Below are 24,318 nucleotides of genomic sequence, written 5' to 3'. Positions count from 1 at the left end.
TGATGGCAACTAGCTCCTTGAGGACCCTGACTTTAATAAAGATTCTTGGTGTTCACCTCATAGCGCCTTGCCAGGTTTGAGTGCTCAGAACACATTCAGGGGCTTGTTGATAAGCTAACATTTTACCATTTACAGAAAACAAAATTTCAAGCCTGACAATTCCATGTGTTGGCTGAGGACATCCAGAAATGGGAAATATTAAATACTCCAGTGAGAGCATAAACTGATATAACCAATTTGGAAAGGCATTTGGCAAGATCCAGTTTTTAAAAAAAAACTGTGCATGCTCTACAGATCAGCAATCCACTTTTTGGTACAGACCGTAGAAAAACACATACTTTCACAAAAAGACATTATTAGTTATAGGAAAAATAAACTGTAAATAACTTAAATGTTCAATAGGTTATAGCTATAGATTTAGATATATTTCCCCTATAGATTCATAATAAAAGTATAAATTCTGAACTATGACAATACCCAGCAAATCTATGACACTGCTTCTGAGGAGAAAGAAGAGGAAATCAAAGCAACTTCAGCTTTTTGTTAGACTTTATTAAAAAAAAAAAAAAGAAGCAACTATGCCACATCCACAACTGTTAATTCCATCTACTGTTTGTTGGAACGTGGGTACTCTACTGTATTTTCAAAGCAGAAAAAAATTGTTTATTATTTTCTTCCTCACAATGTGACTTTTCTCTAATTCTGTCAGATTCTTGCCTTGATTCAATTAATGTTTTCATGCAAGCAAATGTAATTACATGGAAAGTGCAAAAGTACATCATTATACCCAGTTAAAAGTCCTCCGCAACTCCCCTCAATCCCATCCACTGCCTCAGAATGAATAACTATTAAAGGTCAACCACGATTTCTTCCAGATCTTTTTGTATTTACATTCATATATATGCATATATTCAACTTTATGGTTTAGATTTTTACATTTATTTTCAATACAAATGAAAACATTTTTTGCTCTTAATATTCTATGGAATTCTTTCAATGCCTTAACATTTTACTTTATTAATTGTTACTTGAATTTTTTTTTTTTTTTTTTTTGAGATGGAGTCTTGCTGTGTCGCCAGGCTGTAATGCAGTGGCCTGATCTTGGCTCACTGCAACCTCTGCCTCCCGGGTTCAAGTGATTCCCCTGCCTCAGCCTCCCGAGTAGCCAGGACTACAGGCACGCGCCATCACGCTCAGCTAATTTTTTTTTGTATTTTAGTGGAGACAGGGTTTTGCCATGTTGGCCAGGATGGTCTCAATCTCCCGACCTCATGATCCACCCCCCTTGGCCTCCCAAAATGCTGGGATTACAGGCATGAGCCACCGCGCCATGCGTGAATTTTTTACAAGTGTATATTCTGCTTACAAATAGTGGAAAATTGATAAGATGTATAAGGCATTAATGTAATTTGACATTACCAAAAAGTAACATATCAAAAATGCAAATTAGTTTAATTATAAGATTTTGAATGTTTTTAATATCCACGTAATGTTCTTAAGAGTCTATAAAATATATGTACTGTATCATGATTCGTTTAAGTATTTCCTTATTACAGAACACTTAGTTTGCATTTAATTTCATCCATGAAAAAAGTGCTACGATAAAGTTTTATATAGTGTTCTCTTTGTTTATGTACAACTATCTTCCTACAATAAATAAAAAGATTGTATTTCCAGTTGGAAGTGTGCTTTGTAAATTTTAATAGCTACTTCCAAATTACCTTCTAATGAAAGTAACTAGTTAATGACGGATAGTATCAATCTTTAAATTTTTGCTAATTCACTCCAGGGGTGGAGATGAAAAGGCCATACCACGTGGGAGGAGCAGCACAAGGGAAGCACAAACGGACAGAACTGAATGTGGTGTGCAGGAACGTGATTCCAGAGCGAGGAGTAGAAGAGCGAATAGGATAGGAATCAGATTCCAGAGGGAAGGTCCACACCACTTCATGGCTCATGACATTTAGTTCCACAGTTTAAATGCCATGGCAAGGAGCTTATACTTCATGCAGGAGATGATAGAGAGCCCCAGAGGACTTTAACAAGGAAGGTGCTCTTGTCCATTTATTAGCACAAAGATAGATTTCAGCTGAGATACACCTAGAAGACAGACCAGTTAGAAGCCTGCAGGACTGGCCTGCGGGGAAGATGGAGCAAGCTTCGCCAGAGAACTAATGGTAGGCAGCAATGTGGAGAAAGTCAAGAAATACATGCAAAGACAAAAAACAAAACAAAACAGTAGGCTGGTTTTTTCTTGTTGTTTTTTGGACAAAGACACTGACAAAATGTGTGAGATAAAGGAGAAGAAGGAGTTTAGGACTGGGAACTAGAGAAGAATGGTGGTATAATTAAGATGGACAATACAGAAGAAATTAGTTTGACAATATGATGAATTTAGTTCTGGACTCAGTGATTTAACAGTATGCATCCAAAATTCAGATATGTACATGCATCAGAGAGTTAATGGTGGTGTTCAGGATAAACACTGGGGCAGCTACCAGTATACAGACAGTATTTAGAAAATGGTGACAAGTGATTGTCATGGTTGTAGAGTAATAAGAGAAAAATGACTGATGTGAGTTCTTTATATTCCAAACTTCAGAAAACTATATGAGAAAATATTACTAAGATCAAAGAAAGGAAAAAAATCCTGTAAGAATTTTATTATAATATGATATATACCCTAGCATCAGCATATAATTGTTTTATAAGCCAGAATAAATCTCTCTACTCATAGGTAGAAATAACCTGTAAGTAGGAAGCTATCTAGGGGATCTGGCCAGAAGGAACCATTCCTTTAAATACAGTATTTTCTTTGTAATACAAGAACATTACTAAATGCAAATTGAAGAAAAGATGAGAAAAATCACTCAAAATACCAACTCCTGAACATAACTCTAAGCACTTTGTAAACTTTCTTCCAGCCTAATTCTTTCCATTTTAAAGTTATAATTTATTTAAATGCTGAATAACAATATTTATATCATTTTACATACTACCACAAAACTATCAAAAATATCACATCAAATGGTTTAAAATATTCTGTAAACTTGTTTCAAGTTAGTGGTCTTCAACCTGGCTATATATTCGAATTTTAGGGAAATTTTAAAAAATGCAAATATCAGGGCCAACTTCACACTTATTAAGTAAAAATATCTGGATGGGGCTGAGGTGTCAGTGTTTTCTTAAATCATTCCAAATGATTCAAATGTGCAACCAAGTTTGAGAGTCGCTGATATCAGCAGCGAACATTTAAATTGTCCTTTAATTACAATTAAAATAGCACTGCTATGAATATCTTAATGCATATTATATTCTTTTCTTATATAATCAAGAATACTTTATATTAGGTTTGTAGAGTGGCATTATTAATTCATGAGATATGGGTTATTTAATGACCTTTGTGAATAATGCCAACTGACTTTTCAATGTGTTGTTTTGGTTTACATTCTCACCAGCAGTATATAAGCAAGACGCATCACTTGGAGTCAAGAATGAGATGCAAAGACTGATTAATTTATTAGGTGAACTAAAAAAACAATTCTCAAGGGTTGCTTTAACTCTGATTTTTAGGATTATGTAAGACTGAATGCTTATCCACATATTTGTTTATTCCTTAGTTTTATGCGTTAGAGCTCCTCTGCTGTTCCTGTCCTTTGACCATGATGCTAGAGGGTCATTGGTTTTTCTTGTTGTTTTAATAATCTCTTCATATAATACCTCTAGCATATTAACTAAAAATATTTTCTCCATGGTTTATGACTTAATGTTTTGTTTTTCATATGCAGATACATAAAATGTTATGTAGCCAATTATCTCCATCTTTTCCTTTGTGGTTTATTTGACAGCTTCTAACTGTGAAAAGTTATTTCCCTGTCAAAGGTGGATTTAAATGTTACATTTAAATTTTTTCTAATTTTTTTCTATTGGTATGACTTTTCATATTTACATTTTTTATTGTGTCTGTATCTTTCTCAACATAAAACACATATTACATGTTGAAGAAAAAATTATTTTCAAAATGTAAAAAAATTACATGTTGAAGAAAAGCATATTACATGTTGAAGAAAAAAATATCATTTGTAATTGTTTTCTATGGTTCAGAAAGAAAAACAGCAGAGTTCCCTTGTTCATTATCTAATTTTTGATTCATCCTCCTACCCCTTTCTCTCCAGAAAATTCTGATACTACTCATCTGAAATTCCTTGATCAGCAGAATGTCAAAAGAATTCAGCTCAGCGTTTTGCTGGCTATGGGAAAAGTTTTACCTTTAAATGTTTGATAAAGGAAATGTCTAAAAATAACTAACCTAACCACTAGTGTTAAGACTGGCATTCATAACACAAGACGAGTGCCCATTTAATTTAGCTTCTTTCTCCTCTCTCCGCCTCCTTCTTTATCCACCTATATTCTCAAGGTACTTTGTCCACTGGTGGTTTCCATTTTGATTAGAAGTGCTACCATATAAACATACTTTTTAAAACATAGGCTTTCTAGAAAAAAAAAAGCCATAGGTTTCTGTAGTAAACTGAAAGTTTTGTGAAATTCAAACATCATAGTTATTTAGGATGGTGTGAAATATATATATGTAAAATGCAGATAGAATTATGAAGTAAAAACAAACTTTACAAAAGGACGAATTTCAAAGTAAGTCCTCTTATGGAAACAAGAGGCTTTGGAAAGGAAGTATAACTAGAAAGAGCAGTGAATTTAAGCACCCTTCCCTTCCCCAAACTTAGTATGCGACACTTAAAAATACATCTTAAGAATCCAGTAGTAGGCCTAAAAGAAATTCAATACACCTAGTTCTTGTTTTAATTTCACCCTCAGGGAAATATGATTCATGAGAAACATAAGTTCAGAGCAGGGGGTCGCAGAAATGCCTATGCTTGCTACAAGCCAATATTAATACTCTTCTTCCGTACATTAAAACCAGTAAAATAAAGGTCAAGATGAGTAGGATCAATGTAAATGTTTAAAGAGAATAAATAACAATGTTGCAAGCTAATAGTTTTTAAAATTTATAAAATTATACATACATATTAATAAATTCCACAAGCAATGCTACTAATCAGTTATATAAGTATTACTTTTGTTTTACAGAAATATCTTCCTTAGGAAAAAATGTGCATTTTGATTACCCATGAGGAGAAATGTATCTATAAACAAAATAAAATTTCCTGTGCATTATTTGACAGCAATATCAATGTTCCAACCAGACACACAGAGACTCTCCAGAGAGCAATTCCAATAACGAAAAAGGAGAATATGTAAATGTAATCGGGGTAGAAAAGAGAATTGGAGAGCCAAGGTAATAGTTCAAGAAAAAAATTATCTTAAACCTGGGCCCCTATTTAATCAACTAACTAAATGGCAACTGATTAAACCATGGCTAAAATTACAGAGAACTACCTAGGTTTACGTAACAAAAGGATAAATATTCTTCTGTTTCCCTTCATTTTTCAATCTTCCTAAAAACACAACTTGGGATATCACAGTTTCTGGCCATTTGGCAAGCATCTTATTTAAGTAAGCACAACTCCAACCAACTCATTTAACTTGAATTAATGTTCTTGGTCTTTTATATTGCCACTTAAAGCTTTCAGGAAATAGTTTCTGGATACACCTGCCACCTAATTTCATGAAATCAATATTTCACTAAAGCTAAGTCAGGAAATCTTAAGGTGCTGAATTCAATTACAAATGTTACTTCAGGAGTTGATAGTAGATAAAATATAGCATTGACATTGAAAATCATTACAGTTAAAGGGCTTTACTTCTTTTGGCGTGTGGGGGGATTGTTTTCTAAGGTACTAGTAACAATCAGTAATGACAACATGACATTAGGATAACAGTAACAGCTTTAACCTTTCTAGTGTCAACGTCCATTTATAAGCACAGAAACAACATCCTCTCTGACTACACCTGAAATAAATCTATTGTAATGATGAGAGACAGCAATCATCAACATAAAAATGAAAACTGCTAGTATGAATTCAAACTCCATCCAAAGATGAAAACAACCATTTACTGAAATCCAGACAAGTTACTCTTTAAGTAGAACACAAGAATTCACCACATCTCTGTCATATGTACCATGTTATACTTAAAAGCAGTAGTAAGCCAACGGTCCACATAAAAAAATTTTTGCAGACACATTAAAAACAAAAAAAGCTTTTATAAACAGTAAACACCTGATATTTGTCTTCAAATGCTGTCTTTCCTCAGATAATTAATTACTAACCACCTGATTGCCTTCCATGCACAGATCCTTAGAGTAAGTTTCTAGGATCCAGTGTGGGGTATCTTTACTTCATTTTCAGCATACGGTGTGAAGAAATGTCAGAACAAAGATAGAAAATCCAAAATTCTAAACCTGTTCATTTGATAATCTTAAAATTGTTCCTTTTATCACTTGGCTTTTCAAACTAAGTGTGAGGAAAACTCTGGAAATTTTCAAAATCAACATTATCCTAATACATTCCTATGTCTCTCATTTCCTCCTTGGTTTGTTCATGTCTCCTAACCATCATTTTCTTCTTCTTTTCAAAATCTTTTCTCTAGGGACCCCACTTCAAGTCTAACGCTTGCCTGTGGCCCACAGTGACGGAAATACTGAGCTTTGGAATGGGCGAGACCGAGGCCAAATAATAGATCTTTCCACTTATCATTGTGTGAAGTTAGGCAAGATACCTAGCTTCTCTCAGCACCAATTTCCTCATCTGTAAAATGAAGAAACAGCACCCACTTCTCAATGTTACCATCAGGAATAAATCAGCTAAAAAAAATAGAAACTGCTTGGCTCAGTGCCTGACACTGATCAGTTACTACATAAATGTTAGTTTCCTGCCTTTTTGCCAAAATGACATTGAACAGACAGTTCTAATGATATTTACAGACACATACATCTGTCTTTTCTTTTCAGTTCTTTACCTGTATTCTACTCTTAGACCTAATAAACTTCTTTCATGTTCAACACTCAGCAAGCTTTTCATTAGTCTAAAGGAAAATACTGAAATCATATTATATAAATAAATAACCAAGAACAAGCACCACATTTCTAAGCAACATGTTCAAAATTGGAGAAACTCTAGTATATTCCTTGTAAACATTTAAAATGCATGAGCAGTTTAAGGCAAAGTAGAGGCAGTATTTATGCTGCAAATTCCTTAAAACTACAACCCAATTTGATTCTTAGGAAAGCAGAATCACAATAATGAAGTGCTTTCAGTGAAGATAAAACAGTCACCGGGAAAAATCAGCCTCAAGAGTATTTATTAATGTCATCATGCTACTTTGCTTAAAAGGGTCCCAAGGAAAAGAGTGAACAAGGAGACTACAACTTCAGCAAGAAAGATCATGGAGATGCAGTCAATGTTCACAGGGAAAAAGGCTCTGGAAATATACAAGAAAGGAAAATAAAACATTTCTATCTAATATTACATAGGATTTTCATGTTTAGATAAATTTGTGGTTAAAATATGGCCACAGTTTACACAAACTGTTAATTCAGACAGAGAAATTAGAAAGCACACCAGAGCCTCTCAAATTTTCACTTTCCAACAATTCACACTTTCTCACTTTCCATTCTAGACTGCACTGTCACACTGACAAAACAGAAATAACATATGTGAGCGACACCAATCTGGGAATCACTCTCATAACCTTCTACCCAGTCATTCAAATCGCACTGCCTGGCCTTCAGTTGTCCATTTGTCCTCTCATGCCCACTAAATGACAGGGGAATGAGTGACTCTTATGGGGTTCCTTACAGGAAGACCCTCAATGTCCATTTTCACCCAACGTCACTAGCTGGTACCTACCCGGAAGGAATGAACGGAACCACTCCAATGCAATCCCAGCCACTCCTGCTAGTTCAAGCATTCGGTTCAGCATCACCTCATGACCAACACGAAAGCAGCTGAGGCTCTAATATAATCATCATGGAAAGTTGTCCCAAATCCTTCATTGGAGGAAGATCCTTCATACACACCAACGCTGTCTCCAAGCCATGCCGGGGTCTGAAACCAGACTGGAAAATATTATATATGTGTATATATAGTAAAACTCCCACAAACCACTCTTCTACTTTGTCATATTTATTTACAGCTGCTTAACCAATCCTATATATATATTGCCTTCTCAAGATGAAAATATGAACATTCAAGGAAAGATCCTTTCCATAGCAGAAGGTAAACTTAAAAGCATATGAAGACCTGGTGCTGCCTGTTAAGGTAGTTGAGGTGATCCCAAATGGAAAATAGTTTGTCCTGAAGGGAAGAAAGAAAACACAATATTGGTTTCCAAGGCTAATCTTCTAAACAGGGTGGACAGAATCCAGTATTTAAAAGAGCATGAGGAAAAAAAAAAAAAAGCCTTGACCCAGCAGATAGAATAGCAATGCCAGATTAACCCCTGAAGGTCTATTTGATATTATAAAATGTGCCTTGACTCCTCCTGAATCCCACCACTTTCATAATTCTAACTACCATCACCTTGACAGCATTATCCGACTCCCTCCTGATCAAAGAGCTCTAGATTGATTGCACTTGCTTATAATGGAGCAGGGCCAGGAACCTTAGAAGGAACAACAACTTGAAATGGTAAGTTTTTTTTTTTAATGATCAATGGAGCTCCAACAGCTATCATACATAAAAATCAAAAAAGAATTCAAACCAAGTAAAAGAATTTCCGTTTTCCTTCTCCTTAATGAATAGGCTTTTTAGAAACAAAGTAATAGACATTACATAGAGTATTTAAAGTTGAACCAGAGAATTCACTGTTTTTTTTTTCATTGAGTCCTTTATTATAAAAAGACTGAGGACTATTTCCTTTCCGCTTGCCCCTTTCACCTAAACTACCATAATAGTGACAACTGGAACTTTTAGTCCTACTGCCAAATTTTACCAACTTCCTCTAGTTCCAGAATACATCTAAAACAAAATTAAGTGGGTTAAATCACTGCAGCATTATTTTCTATGTACTTACCCTAAATTATTTTTGAGTCAAGCTGCTATCTATAAAAATGCTCATCATATATAATTGCATTTAAGGTTAACAGAATTCTGTCTTCTTATCTCCACTTAACTTGCTCTACTTGACCCCATCCCATCCTTGTCAGTTATTTTCTATCTATATTAAAACAAAGAAAACTTGGAAATATCCATTTGGTGTACTGCCTCCCCTACCTACTTGGTATATATTTTGGTTCCTATGTCAATTATTCTGCTGATGTCAGATACCTAGAAACCTTTTAGATAGATTTGGACCTGAGATAGCAAACATAACATTCATTATGTTTTTCTGGACATCTTCACTAACTTCACTATATCTCATAAAGAATAACATGTCTCTCACTAAGGATAATGCAAAGAATTGACTCACCTAGGCATAAAACTCAGAAAACATTATTTTGAAAGAGAGAGTTCACTTGGTTGCTTAGTAATATGAAGTAGTTTTCTTCCTAAAATTTTAAATTCTCATGTTTGACATACTGACTTCCTGTTGCATAACCTGAGGTTCCAATCACAGTCAAGTACAAGAATCTTCTCAAACCATTCCTTATACAAATATTGGCTAAAGATGTCTAAGTAATATATGTTCAGTCAAATAAACATTTGCTGTGATGGCCACTATGATCTAGGAATCATACAGGACGTGCAAACGAGTGAGATATGCTACCAGCTTTCTTGGAATTCATAGTTTAGTTGAGAGAAAGAGTTATTAAAAAAACAATGATAATGATACACTAGAAATTTCCCCAAGGAATACAAAAGAAGAAACCATATTTCTTGGGGGAAGTTCCCCAGGAGCACTAACCATCTGTATCTTAAATGGTAAAGGAGTATTAAGGTGGCAGTGATCCTAATAACCAACAGAGGCTAAAGCATTAGAGTATGTATGTGCAATTTACAAGAATCTCGGAAACCAGATTACTGTTCATAATTAAAATATATTCTATGCTGTATTTAGTTTAACAGGCAGCAAACTATTTCAGTATAATGGAAAAATCCTAGCATATAATGAATGTTCAATAAATATTAAACTGAGGATCTCAAAGACAGAAGCGCACAAATAATGACACAGATTTTCCAAAGAATTATTTCCTACATACATATGCACCTCCTAAGAGACAGCAAATTGGTTTTGCTCCCTAAAGTCTCTTCTCCAAATTTCCATTCTGTGTATATGAAGCTTCATAATCACATTTCAAACAAAATTTGGATGACGGTGCAGACACAGGACTTTAAGACACATCCCTTTTCCCCAAAAACATACCCATCAGATAATGGGCAGAAATACTGTCGGGATACTACTGTTAACACTTATGAGTATGGACGGTGGGAAAGCAAGGGAAATTCTACATCAATATCATACATTCAGAAGGTTGAAGTGACCTAAGTATGAAAATAGCTAAAGAAATATCACCACTGCCCCCACCAAAATACAACAACAACAAAAAACCTGAGCACTAATATGTTAAGTGAATTAGGATTTATTGTAAATGAACTGTCATTATACCAAACATGGCAAATTAGGAAATATCAATAGGTATAATTTGCTACATAAAGTTTTAACTTCACAGTAAAAAAAAAAAATGCTCTCTGAGTTACAAATAAGATCCAAATAAAGCATCTCAGTTAATAAAGGATAATTTACTTATAGGTAGAGTGTACATCAGGAAAATCCCAGTCCCTGATACTGGAGTCCCAAAATTAGTTTTTCTTTTTAATTTTATTTTTGAGACAAGGCCTCACTCTGTCACCTAGGCTGGAGTGCAGTGGCACAATCACAGCTCACTGCAGCCTGCATCTTCTTTGCTCAAGCAACCCTCTCACCTTAGTCTCCCAAGTAGCTAGAACCACAGGTATGCACAATCACACCTGGCTGGGTTTTTTTATTTTGTACATAAGGGGTCTTGCTATATTTCCAAGGATAGTCTTAAACTCCTGGCCTCAAGCCATCCTCCTGCCATGGCCTCCCAATGTGCTGGGATTACAGGCACAAGCCAGCATACCCAGCCCCAACATTAGTCGTTAATATATATTAAAAACAACTGAGGCTCTGCTTCATTAAGTAACAGTAGTTTTATATCCTGTCATGGAATCTGAATAAAGAACACTAACTAGACTCCCTTTTCTAACTACTGATGAAATTTTAGATAAAAAATAAATATCAGATATTTTAATATTTCTTATGGAAACATGAAGCATTTGGCACCAGTATGCCAAAATACTGCTGTAAAATATCTTAGAATGCAAATTGGATTTCATTCTATCTTGATTATCTTTCTCCAAATTTCTAACAATGGCAGCAAACAGTGACATCTCATAAACTAAATATCTTACAACTGAGAGAATATTTTTCAAGTTTTTGCAAATTATTTTATTTTTATAATAGTTTGATGCAAGAATTATGATTTCCCCTGTTTTACTGGAAAGACAAGAAAAATAGTCTAAGTGACTTATCCAAGATAACACATTACGTTCAAAGAAGAAACAGAGCTAGAATTCAAATTTCCACTCATTCAATCTGAAAATATCACAAGTCCAGTATTAACAAGGACACCATGGGGAAGAGAAGGATCAATGAGACGTGAACTCTACCAATTAAGCAAACTGCAGTCCTATTACAAGAAAAATTGAGAGAGTTTATTAGATACTGCAACAGAAGAACATACATATTATGTTAAAATGAAATTGCAAAGATAAAGTGATTAATTGAAGCTAAAGGAGTGAAAGAATTCTTCACAAGGAGGTGCTATGTGACATCTGAATTAGGCCTTGAAGGTGGGGGTGGAGAGCAAAAATTGGTGAAGGCCATTATAGGCTCAGCATTGTCAGAGAGACCTAAAATATAAGGAGTGTCTGTGTAAACTATATAGGTAATTTTTTTCAAACGTAAAAAGTGATAACACATCTTTAATATAAATCAAGCCCACACATGGGATTTAATGAAAAAACAGATTTGGCAGAGGCTGGTGGTTGTTCTCCAAGAAGGACCCTTCCCTACAGTTAGGATCCTCCACTTTTTATCTTGGAACATGCCTCCTCGAATAAAGATCTATTCTCTAGCCTCCCTTTCAGCTCAGTGCAAGTGTATGTCTAACCAATGGGACATGAGTAGAACTGTTTATTCAACTTTCAGAGCATGTCTTTAAAGGGACTATGCCTGCCCCTTCTTCCAGCTGCAAGCTATCTGAGACCACTGGGATAAGAACAAAATCCTAGAGACAGCAAAGCAACAAGACAGAAGGACCTAGCTTCCTTGATATCCTGGGGTAACACAGCTATCTCATAACTCATAGGACTGCCCACCTTCAGACTGCAACATGCAAAGTGAACTTCTATTTGATTATGTCATTTAAATTTTGGGACTCCATGATACCCATGCAAACTTATACATCAGCTTACAGAATAGATTGTGCTATAAAGTAAACAGCTAATTTCTTGGATCTTGATTCTCCAAACTAAGAAAAACAATCTGAAAATATTTAAATTAACTGCAAAGGGTTTAATAAAATCAGCAGCATACACTTGTAACAGGCTATCAAATGCATGTTTTAATTTTAGTCTACATAGCAAGCCTAGACAATAGGAAGGTCAGGGATCAATATCACCATTTTGTATGTGATGAATAAGACAACACATAATGAATTAATTACACAAAGCATTTGATAGCTCTGAATTATATTGGATTTAGCTGCTTTTAGTAAAATAATCATTACATATATTGTATACTGCATTTGATACACTAAAGATCCATTCATGAAGAAAATTTAAATGTTACTAATGCCAGAAAAAATAATCAGTAAATGAAAACTTGATTTTTACTGTCTCTTCACATTACTTCACAATGTTTTCATTTACCGATTGGACTTTTCAGACCATTATATTTTACTGTGATTATATTTAAATATTTAATTGCTCTCCATTTTATTTTTTATAGAGAAACAGAAGGAAAATTCAATCAGAAAACATAAAATATAATGTAAATAAAGAAACAGAGTGGGTTGTTAAGTCCATGGGGAAAATCTGAAAAGAGAATAGCTGTTGGACAAACCCTCTTAATCAAATTGTCTACAGACAAATCTATTGGCCCTTGCCTCACATATCCCATAGTTAAATGCATTCCAAACAAAAACTGGAAAATAATACTCAATTCAATGATTTCTCTCTGCGAGGTCGTCATTGGCTCACCATGCCTTACTGAGCTCAATGGCTCTCTCCACCAACCCATGGTGGGAATCTGAGCCAGTCACAGCCCCTTCCTTGTTCTTTTCAGTTTTCCTTTGGGCGAGGTCCTGGTGGCAACAAGAAGCCAATGAGACCAGAATCAAAAATTTTAGATCACTATTTGAAGTACAAATTATAGTACAATCTCTCTTGCATCCCTAACTCCCGCCAACAGTTTTACAACTATTTACTATTAGGTAGGTGCAAAAGTAATTGCGGTTTTTGCCATTCCTTTCAATGGCCAAACCCACTGAATAGTACCTCAGAATTATTTCAATAGTTCCATTTCAATAGTACCTAAGAACAGAACATTGATCCTTCTTTCTTTACACAGGGTTCAGCCTTCACTTACTTTTGAATATACTTTTGTACATTCTTCTTAAATTCTGAAATAATCAGCCTCTTCTAAGCTTAAAGATGAGTCAAATATTCATTGACTATCATTGTGGACAACTCACTCACTTTTCCTAAGCCTTAGTTTATTGATTTGTGAAACAAAAGTCTAAAACTATATGATCTAAAACATCCTTACCAGAAACAAAATATAATTCTCAGATAAACCTCATTCATGTCTTAGTTTGCATCCTAATGTGGTAGGGGCTGTTTTGAATGATCTGTTTTGAAGAGGAAGCTCCCTCTCAGATCAATTCTCACAAGCATGGTTTACATTTGGGATAGTAACAAACAACAGTAAATGGTCCATGTGGAAACTAGTCCTGGCCTTCTTTTTACCAAAGGAAACAACTCCTTAGCTATTAAAAATTATGTATCCCCCTACTCTCTTATCACAAAGGTACCCTTTTAATAAAGACTAGAAATTGTTGGGGAAATTAGGTGGTTGGAAGTTGGGTACAGGGAAGACTGGATTTAAAAGTTTAAATAATTATCTGCTCCAAGTTACTCAAAATGCTTCAGAGACTATTTCACAATCCCTCATCACCTTCTTATGAGAAAAGGAGAGAAGACTTTACCACTCTATGTACTATAAAAAGTAACTTATAAAACTTTGGGAATTAAGTTATAATTGGATGACTTTTAGTAATACAATAAAAAAGAATGGAATTGAAAAATAATAAATAATTCTCATCTTAGCAATCAAGTTAAAATTTCGAAAAGTTAAATAAAAACAGAGTAAGCCGTAAAAACTTTGGCAATTCCTACTAGTACTTCCTGTATTCTTGTTCAGTACTTTCCTTCTCGTAGTGGGGGAGAGTGGGAGAGAAGGCTTCCAAAGTGAGCCTTGCTAATCCTAACATTTAAGAAATTAAGATCTGAGCTATTCTTTAAACCACCTCACTGACAACAATCTGTTCCAACAAATCTTAATTAATGCCAATTTTCTATTTCTAGCAACCATCAGGTCATCTTCAATGAACACAAATTAAGCTACAAACTGAATAATCATTGTACGAATTGTATTTCATGCAGACATGCTAGAGAAGAACTACATTATGAATTTAAGATAGCCACAGTGGCCTGAAACATGCCCTGCTTGGCAATTATGCATATGTCTTTTGTAAAAATAAAAAGGAAAGGGTGACGTTTTCATACTTCCCAGTGGGAGTATAATAAATGGGTGATAGGAGAGTGGATGAACAAGTGGTCATGATAAAGATTCTGCTTATTCTCTGCTTAAGAACACTTCCTAAAGGATGCAGTCATGCTGCTTCTGAAACTATACTAGAGCATTCATTCAGGCCTCCTTTTCTTTGCCTAGACACGTATCTCAAAAGGAAAAACGATGTTAATAACTTAGCCTCCCTCTACCTCCACCTAAATATGGTGAACCTAAACATGGTGGAGGTAGAAAATCTCAACAGGAAAAACGATGTTAATAACTTAGCCTCCCTCTACCTCCACCTAAATATGGTGAACCTAAACATGGTGGAGGTAGACAATCTCAACTATTTCCATGCAATTGTTTCCACAAGTGTAGAAATTGACACCTTCTAAAATTACCTTTTGGATTATCTACATTTTGTTAGCAATTATGATGTGACTAGTAGGTTAGCAAGAAACAAGAATTTCAATCTGTAAGTCCAAGATCAACAATGAAAAATTGAGTTTCATGAAGTCTTTAGTTCTCCCATTACCCACAGTATGTTTCCTGCCCTCAGAGCACCATCTTCTAAAAACAAACAGTACGAAGTTACATTTAAAATATGTCATGCTGCTGTCCATAAGCCCAAATCTTTACCCAAAATGGTCATCCTCATGTTGGACAAGCAAAATGGTGTGAGGTTTTGCATCCTCCAAATGTAAGTGGGTTGTGGAAATGTTTTTTTTTTTTTCACTCTTCAAAACTATTTACAACTAGGGTATAAACTGAAAGAGTTTCAACATACCTGTCTTTGACAAACCAGACTTCCATTTTGGTGAGTAATCATATAGGATAGCAACAATCAGGCAGAAAAACTGCCAACAGCAATAGGGGAGTGTTTACTCGATAGAATCTTATAACCAATACTTTTTTAAATCACAGTTTTATTAGACTTAGGCCACAAATGTTTAAAAAGGTTAAGAACAATTGGCTCTAAGTCAGACATCAAATCCCAGGTTTATCATTTTCTAGCTTGATGAACTTTTTCAAATTACTCACCCTCATCTGCCTCTGATTCTTTACTGGTAAAATGAGGAACATAGTATCTACCCATCTCAAATCTTTTGTTTCGAGGTAATTTATGTAAAGTCCTTGGCATTAAGCCTAATATAAAGGATCAATAGATGTTAGGTATTATTTTTATTATCATGTCCCTATTTATTAATTTGCTTGACATACTATATAAAACACAGCATTTCAGCAGTATGCCAAGAAAATTAATGGTACAAAGGTATGAGTTCCTTACCTTTAAGAGCTTATATTTGTGTTGGAAAGACAACACTTTTTAACATGTTGGAATATCATATACATGAATAATTCAAGAGATAATTTAGAAATTATCAACTTTAAAATAAAAAAATAACATCAAGTATGAGGCTTAAGATATGCTTCACAGAGAAGAGGCTGAAAGACCTCATTAAATAACACAGAAAATGGTCTGAAATACTCAAAGGCAGAAATGGTATTTTATTCATCTATTAACCCCCACAACTTCTACAGTCTCAAGAACACAGAATGTGCTGAATAAATGTTAATGGAATGAACATATGCCTTAAAACTTCCAAAAAGTTATCAGGATCTTACACAGTAAACACTGAGTAGGCGCTTAGTAGGTATTTAATTAACAACAGTAATATCTACATCTCCACAACTTTATCTTAATTTCTCTGAGGTCCTCTAATTTCTGTGATGTTCCTCTAATTTGACAACTAACCACCCTGCATATATATACCTGAGTACTAAGAACAGGCCCAGGAGATGATTACTAGCAGACTACAGAGAATCCAGAGATCATATAGACATCTTGCACCGCACCGGCACAGGCCTTAACTTTTTAATAAAAAAGAAACTCAACAGAAAAACGACCTGAGTTCCAGTAAACAATTATCAATTTCATTTTTGCTTGGGTGTGTAAGAAGACAAAGGATAAATAGTCTTTTAATTGTCCTAAAAGAGCTAAGACTTATTTTTAAGAATTATGTGCTATTGCTTTTAGAAAACCTGGCTCAACAAAAATATAATTTTTATTCCTTCTGAAAACAAATCAACTATAAAAAGAAGTCCCTATGTGAGCATATCAACTGTTTTGCATTTGAATTATGTTGTCAAGTTCAAAACAATGAAGCAAAACTAAAATCATTTAGGCGTGTGGCAATTAAGAGCACAAGCAATGAAATAAGAGAGGAAGAGAAGAGCTCCACTTAGAAAAAAAGTTAAATAAAATCATCCCAGTTAAATGCCTATTCCTCCTCAAAGATTTTCACCTGCATAGGATACTTGGAAAGACTCACACACAATGTAATTTTACATCCATTTTGGGTCCTATTTCTGCACTGAAATATTTATAGAGTGTTCAATGTTTCTGGAGTAAATTATACCTAGATCTTGATAAAGCTGAAATCACTGAAATTACCTTTTTTTGCTCAATTATTTGGAAGAATGGAGAAAGAAAGCTTGACAGCATAAAAAGGTATATTAAGAAATGGTCATTTCGTAGCTATAATTGCATAGCTTAGTGGTTACTGATGCCTTGAGGCATCAATATATATGCAGTCACCACAGCTATTTTTACCAAAGGTTTCAAATAAAATCCAAGTGAGTTTATGTTATGTGAACATACACATTATATTTGTTTTGTTTTGTTTGAGATGGAGTCTCGCTCTGTTGTCCAGGCTGGAGTGCGGTGGCATCATCTCAGCTCAATGCAACCTCCGCCTCCCAGGTTCAAGCAATTCTCCTGCCTCGGCCTCCCGAGTAGCTGGGATTACAGGTGCAGGCCACCACTTCATGCAAATTTTTATATTTTTAGTAGAGATGGGTTTCACCATGTTGGCCAGGCTGGTCTTGAAGGCCTGACCTTAGGCAATACGCCCACCCCAGCCTCCCAAAGTACTGGGATTACAGGTGTGAGCCACTGCACCCAGTCAATATTTGAATATAAAACTTCTTAATTTTATTGGTTTATATGTTAGGAATAACATATGAAAACACATATGAGTAGTAAGCAAAAATAGAACCATGGTACTGTGTTAAGCATATTGTTATAAATAACTTTCAAAATGAATCAGATACAAAAAATTTCTAGAAATATTCTTATGTTATACTATGAATTGTATAAATCTTCCAAATCCTGAATCACGGTTATGGACTGAATGGCTTTGTACTTTCAAAATTCATACATTGAAACCTTAACCCTCAGTGTATCTGCATTTGAAGATGGGCCCTCTAGCGAAGTGACTAAGGATAAATGAGGTCCTAAGGATGGGGCCCTGATCCAATAGGATTGGTGTCCTTATAAGAAGAGACAGTAGACAGGTTGCTGTGTCTCTGTGCAGACATATGGAAGAAAGGTCAATGTGATGACACAGCAAGAAGGCAGCCAGCTACAAGCCAGGAAGAAAGCCCTTACCAAAAACGGACACTGCCAGCCTTAATCTGGGCTTTCTGTCTTCCAGAACTGTGAGAAAAAAATTTCTGTTATTTAAGCCACCCACTCTATGGTATTTTCCTACAGCAGCTTAAGCTGACTAAGACAATCACAATTAAGTCTGGGAGGATTTAATAGTAATTAAGAGTCCTCTTCCATACTTACTGCATTACTGTGAGGCATTCTGTATAAAAAGTATTTCCTTCCCATTCAGCAATCCAATCTTACATCAACAATGTGATAACTACCAGAAATGTGAGTGCCTATGCATGCACGTGTACACACACACACACACAGGCACACACAACAGTCCTTGAATTTCTTGTGGGGCTCGACTTCTACTTTTCATATCATGAAAAAAATAACAGGGGACATTTCACAATGAACCACAAATACTCAACTATGGCTGCAGTATCAGATGTTTGACTATAAAGGCTTTACAGTTACCCAAGCCCAAGTCGATTAGGATTGTGCTGAAAACTTGAAACCTGCTCTTGCTGGGTAACATTTCACATAATGATTTTCTACTCAGAAAATGCTACCACAGTAATATCTAATCTTATCATCCTCCTCAAGAACTACTTAATTTTGTCCCTACATTTAAAAATAGTTTAAGTTAAAAGAAGCTTAACTTATTAGAGATTACACAGTTATTTTAAACAATTAGTGATATTCATGTGCAGACTATGACTTATTTAATCAATGTTATACCATTTAACTCAAAACTAATATGTACAGAAGACATACAATGCCCCAAAACATCTTAAGTGACATATTTTGGGTAAAACCAAATGTATATAAAAACGGCCAGATTAGAAATTCAAAATTTTATCTAAATGTAAGGTGTAATGTAGGCTTTATCATTCATATATAAGCCCTATAGTATCAGAGTATTATATAATAGATTTATCCAGATACCATCTAACTAGAAAAAGCACCATATTCAATTTAATCAAACAATCATCAAACATACAAAAGACTGTAGCTTTTGATTAATCACATTAAGTGATTAATATGTGTGATACAGTCTCTGGAATTTAGGGATACTCCATGTTTTGTGTGTTTCACTTTATTATGCTTCGCAGATATTGCGTTTTTTACAAATTGCAAGTTTGAGGCAACCCTGCATCAAGCGAGTCTATTGGTGCCATTTTTCCAACAGCATGTGCTCATTTCCTGTCTGTGTCGTAGTTTGGTAATTCACAATATTTGAAACTTTGTCATTATTATTATATTTGTTATGGTGTTCTGTAATCAGTTATTTCTGGTGTTACTACTGTAATTGTTTGGGGTGTCATGAACAGTGCCCATATAAAATGGTAAACTTGGTCAAAATTCTATGAAGGCTAGGAGAGGTAAGAAAGCCACAGAAGAAAAGTTAGAAGCTAGCAAAGTTTGGTTCATGAGGCTTAAGGAAAGAAGCCATCTCCATAACATAAAAGTGCAAAGTGAAGCAGCAATTACTAATGTAGAAGCCCCAGCAAGTTATCCAAAATATCTCGCTAAAATCATTGACAAACGTGGCTATATGAAATAGATTTTCTATGTAGACAAAACAGCCTTCTATTGAAAGAAAATGCCATCTAGGACTTTCATAGGTAGAGAGGTGAAGTCAAGGTTTGCTTTCAATGCTTCAAAAAACAGGTTCACTCTCCCGTTTGGGGCTAATGTAGCTGATGACTTTAAGTTGAAGTTCATCATTTAGCATTTCGGAAATCCCAGAGCACTTAAACATTATGTTATATCTGCTACACCTGTACTCTATAAATGGAAAAACAAAGCATGCATGACACCACATCTGTTTGCAACATGGTTTACTGAATATTTTAAGCTGTTAAGACGTACTGCTCAGGAAAAAAAAAAAAAAAAGATTCCTTTCAAAATACTACTGTTCACTGACAATGCATCTAGTCACCCAAGAGATGAGGGAGATGTACAAAGAGACTAATGTTGCTTTCATACATGCTAATATAACATCTATTCTGCAGTCCATAAATCAAGGAATAATTTTTATTTTCAAGTCTTCTTATTTAAGAAATATATTTCCTAAGGCTGTAAAAGCCATAGATAGCAATTCCTCTTATGGATCTGAGGAAAGTGAATTGAAAATCTTCAGAGAAGAGTTCACCCTTCTAGATGCCGTTGAGAACATTCATGATTCACAAGAGATGGTCACAATAGCAACATTAACAAGAGTATGGAAGAAGTGGATTCTGATCCACTTCAACACTTCAGTGGAGGAACTAACTGCAGATGTGGTAGAAACAGCAAGAGAACTAGAATTCGAAGTGGAGCCCAAAGTTGTGACTGAACTGTTTCAATCTCATGATAAAACTTTCACAGGTCAGGAGGTGCTTCTTATAGATATGTAATGAAGGTAGTTTCTTGAGATAAAATCCTCTTCTGGTGAAGATACTGTGAACATTGTTGAAATACAAATAAATGATTTAGAATATTACATTAACTTAGTTGATAAAAAGCAACAGCATGGTTTGGGAGGGCTGACTCCAGTTAAACTAAGTTCTACTATGGGTAAAATGTTATCGAATAGCATTGCATGCCACAAAAATCTTTCAACAAAGGAAGTGTCAATCAATACAGAACACTTCATTGTTGTCTTACTTTAAGCAATTGCCACAGCCATTCCATCCTTCAGCAACCACTATCCTGATCAGTCAGCAGCCATCAACATCAAGACAAGACTCTCTCTACCAGCAAAGTGATTATGACTTGCTGAAGGTTCAGATTATTGTTATCATTGGTTTTCAGACAGGGTCTCACTCAGTCACCCAAGTTGGAGTGGAGCGGCACCATCTCAGCTCACTACAGCCTTGACCACATCGGCTCAAGTGATCCTCCTGCTTCAGCCTCCCTAATTAATATCTGGAACTATAGGCATGTACCACCAAGTCTGGCTAATATTTTATTTTTTATAGAAACAGGGTCTGTTTCTGTTACTGTCCAGGCTGGTCTTAAACTCCTGGGCTCAAGTAATCCTCTTTCCTTGGCCTCCCAAAGTGTTGGGATTATAGGCATGAGTCACCACGTCCAGCATAAAGTATTTTTTTAATTAAGGTATGTACAGTGTTTTACAGACATAATGCTACTGCACACCCAACAGACTACAGTATACAAATACGACTTTTATATGCACTGGGAAACCAAACAATTTGTGTGACTCCCTTTTTTGCAATATTCTCCTTATTGGGATGGTCTGGAATCAAATCTGCAATATCTTCAACATATGCCTGGATTATGGATTCCTTATTAAGAAATGCTACTATAAACTGCAGTCAGTTTTGAGGAAAAAAATAGATTTGTAAAGGGGGAAGGAAGACTTGGGATAAGATAACCAGATAAGAAGATAGTGCAATAATCCAGGTAAGGTAAGAAATAAGTATCTGAAGAATTGCAAAAAGTACGGTACACAGAAAGAAAGACGTGTTTAGGAAGATAAAACTAACACTACCCAGAACCATCTGGCCATGATGATATAGGAGAAGGGAGTTAAGAATGGCACTGATTGAGATTTCTAATCTAAGTAATGATGACAAGTAAAATTTTATGTCAACTAAGAACTAGATTATTCTCGAAGCTTGCTTGTACACATGTACACACACAAATATATGCAAATTGCCCTATGTTTCTGTTTAATAACACCATTGTCTCATACATCCCTCTCTAAGTAGCTGACTGTGCACACCATTTACACAATGAGAGAATTAGATGTTAACAAATGGCAGGGATGACACTGTGAGCTAACATTGTAATTCTAAAATGCCCAACACAAACAAACTAGACCACCATTTCAGTATTAAAGGAAGGGCGCCAACATGGAGTCTGCAGATAAGAATTGATTTTGCAGTAGAAATTACTTGCGTTTATTTCTTATCTCTAGGCAAAACATTGCAGCGGCAAGAAAGAATCATCTCCTAAAGCACTAATTAGCAACGTAAATCTCACCAAGAGCAATGCCAAGAAATTTTATTGTTTGTCACTATACATGGTAATAGAATTTCTGACATGTTATCCCCCTAAAGAAATGCAACATATTTAATAAACCACAGTACAAAGTGGAGATTCTAATTTCAGCATATCATAACAGAGACTGCAAAACAGAAAACATAAAAAGTCTTAAACAAAATGAGGTAAAAATAAATTCCAGAGTTATCAGTGGAATAAAGAATTCTCATTGATACTAGAATAATGACAAAATCTGGGATGTCAATGCATGTTCTACATCATGAAATCTAAAATATGTCCATTATTCTGAGGAACGCTAAACACAATAGATACTGTTTATAAAACTTTTTAAAATGTCCCTACTGGAATATATATTTATAGTCTGCTTCTCTGTAAACAGTTGATGAAATTTAACATAGTTTTTAAATCTAAAATATGGCATCTCTAATATTGTTAAAATGTACCTCATAAATATTGTCTTGCTTTCAACCCAACAGAGGTTTTCTTAATTGCTTTGTGTGGTTTGTGTGTGTGTGTGTGTGTGTGTGTATATATATATATATATATATATATATATATATATGTTTAATTTTATGACCACTTCACCCTCATTATAAACTATTTGCCTATTACCAAATAATATAAAAACTAAATCACAGTTCATGCTACATTAATGACAGGTATCTTGTAATGATAATGCCCAGCACATAAAAAAATTATTCCTCACTGATGAATGGTTGTTTTGCTCTCACTATGTAAGTCATGCAAGCCTTACTCCATAACCTTGCAGCCCCTGGATATGTTACTATAACAGAGCACACATTTCTTTGGAAGCACCACTTTAAAAATTACGTAAGACATGGCATCAAAAAACACATCCTCAGGCATCAAAAACCCCATAGTCCTCTTGGTAAAGGAATGATAACTTCTGAATGAGCAAATCAAAAACAGAAAATCAGAATTGGGATGTCCCCAAAATCACCCAAAACAACACTGTAACTAGATGTACTCCTCTCTTCTAAATGAATATTTTCACTTACTGCAGACAAGAACATATTCATGGCAGCACCCTAACTCCCTAAGGAAGTGAGGATGTTTATCTAAGAAGTCCAAAGAGGGATATCAAATATCCATCCACAAAAGCAGCAGACTGGAATATTCACATTTTAATCCCATCTATAGAAGCAGCATGGCCATTTGATTATATGATTCCAATCATCTGAAAAGCCTTCCAATAACTTTGATTGATCAACTGTTGACAATCAATAAACATAAAGGGCAGAAGCCCTAAAAATACTCAGAATCAGTGAAGCAAGCACACAGAGGGACCAGAAGAAAATGACATTAATAAAATCTTCTACCCTATTATACAGAGGGAAAGTAAAAATTACCAAGAATATTTTCATAAGAAAGAAAACCAGATCTTAAAAAATCATTCTATTATTTTTTTCAACAAAACCACGTCCTTCTGCCAATTTATTATATTCATATTTCTTTTTTACCCACACGGAAGGTACTTATTTCATTCTGGCTTTTCCAAATAGAATTCAATCCTACTCTACACATTTCATCAATAATATGAAGATGAGACACAGAACATGATGTAAAAAAGTTGTCCTATCTTTATCATGTCTACATGAAAATTATATTATTTAAAGTGTCAGTTGTAAAGAGGAAAATATAGCATACAATGTCAAATTTCACCTCAGTCAAATAACAGTAACATATATACCGAACACATTCAAATATCCTCATTAGTTTTAACAAAATTATAATGTAGTTTTTCTATTATAAGTTGCAAGTTTAAACCAGTGGCTTTCACAGTGTTTGAAAACAAGCAACAGCACCATAACTTTAGTTGTTCACAGATAACCTGCTGGAAACTATCAGCATACATATATTTAATGGGATTTCCACAAACGTGTTAAGTTTCTTTTGATGTTAAAAATAACTACTATTAAATATCATAAAAATATAACATGTAATGTTAAAAAGAAGCTTCTAACTCTGAATGCAAGCCGAAGTTGTTACTAAGCACCAGCAAATTAACGTCTTGAGAATGAAGATTATTGACTAAAAAACTGTTTATTGAG

General features: G+C 34.8%; 1 protein-coding gene across 5 annotated transcripts in view; it reads right to left on the bottom strand.

Annotated features, from left to right (window-relative positions):
- ASXL3 (ASXL transcriptional regulator 3) overlaps nucleotides 1-24,318 on the bottom strand; it is a 174,004-nt gene that overhangs the window by 116,658 nt on the left and 33,028 nt on the right. Inside the window, exon 3 of one of the 5 annotated variants that reach the window (XM_054671751.2) lies at nucleotides 7,824-8,032. The exons of the other annotated variants lie outside the window; for them this stretch is intronic. The gene's annotated coding sequence lies outside the window, so the exon portion shown is untranslated. The remainder of the gene's footprint in view (nucleotides 1-7,823; nucleotides 8,033-24,318) is intronic. 5 annotated transcript variants of the gene reach the window in all.

This window comes from Pan troglodytes, chromosome 17, assembly GCF_028858775.2.
Source record: "Pan troglodytes isolate AG18354 chromosome 17, NHGRI_mPanTro3-v2.0_pri, whole genome shotgun sequence".
In the NCBI taxonomy this organism is placed as follows: domain Eukaryota; kingdom Metazoa; phylum Chordata; class Mammalia; order Primates; family Hominidae; genus Pan; species Pan troglodytes.
This window is presented reverse-complemented; position numbering and strand designations above follow the sequence as displayed.